The sequence below is a fragment of the Aulostomus chinensis genome, chromosome 1, assembly GCF_037954235.1.
Source record: "Aulostomus chinensis isolate RoL2024-O1b breed Wild chromosome 1, RoL_Achi_v1.0, whole genome shotgun sequence".
In the NCBI taxonomy this organism is placed as follows: Eukaryota; Metazoa; Chordata; class Actinopteri; order Syngnathiformes; family Aulostomidae; genus Aulostomus; species Aulostomus chinensis.
Window position 1 is genome coordinate 10,874,770 of NC_141320.1, and position 1,120 is coordinate 10,875,889.

The following is a 1,120-nucleotide window of genomic DNA, read 5'->3' on the forward strand; positions in this document are numbered from 1 at the left end:
TACATCACTGTCGCATCATTTCTTTGGGAAGTAGCAACTCTCATTACACTGCTTTAGCATTATTTTGAAATTACTATCAACTCTCACCACATCACTGTAGCATCACTTCTTAGGTTTTTAGCAACTCTCATTACATCACTTTAGCATCATTTTGAGGACTGTAGCAACTCTCATGACATCACTGTCGCATCATTTTGAGATTCGTAGCAACTCTCACCACATCACTGTAGCATCATTTCTTCGGTAAATAGCAACCCTCATTACATCACTGTTGCATCATTTTGAGGTTCGTAGCAACTCTCACTACATCATTGTAGCATCATTTCTTAGGGAAGTAGCAACTCTCATTACACCGCTTTAGCATTATTTTGAAATTACTATCAACTCTCACCACATCACTGTAGCATCACTTCTTAGGTTTGTAGCAACTCTCATTCCATCACTTTAGCATCATTTTGAGGATAGTAGCAACTCTCACGACATTACTTTAGCATCGTTTTGAGATTCGTAGCAACTCTCATTACATCACTGTCGCATCATTTCTTAGGGAAGTAGCAACTCTCATTACACCGCTTTAGCATTATTTTGAAATTACTATCAACTCTCACTACATCACTGTAGCATCACTGCTTAGGTTTGTCGCAACTCTCCTTACATCACTTTAGCATCATTTTGAGGATCGTAGCAACTCTCACGACATCACTGTCGCATCATTTTGAGATTCGTAGCAACTCTCACCACATCACTGGAGCATCATTTTGAGGTTCGTAGCAACTCTCACCACATCACTGTAGCATCATTTCTTAGGTTTGTAGCAACTCTCATTACATCACTTTAGAATCATTTTGAGGATCGTAGCAACTCTCACCACATCACTGTAGCATCATTTCTTAGGAAAGTAACAACTCTCATTGCATCACTTTAGCGTGATTTTGAAATTACTATCAACTCTCACGACATCACTGTTGCATCATTTTGAGGTTCGTGGCAACTCTCACCACATAACTGTAGCATCATTTCTTAGGTAAATAGCAACTCTCACCACATCACTGTAGCATCATTTCTTAGGTAAATAGCAACCCTCATTACATCACTGTAGCATCATTTTGAGGTTCGTAGC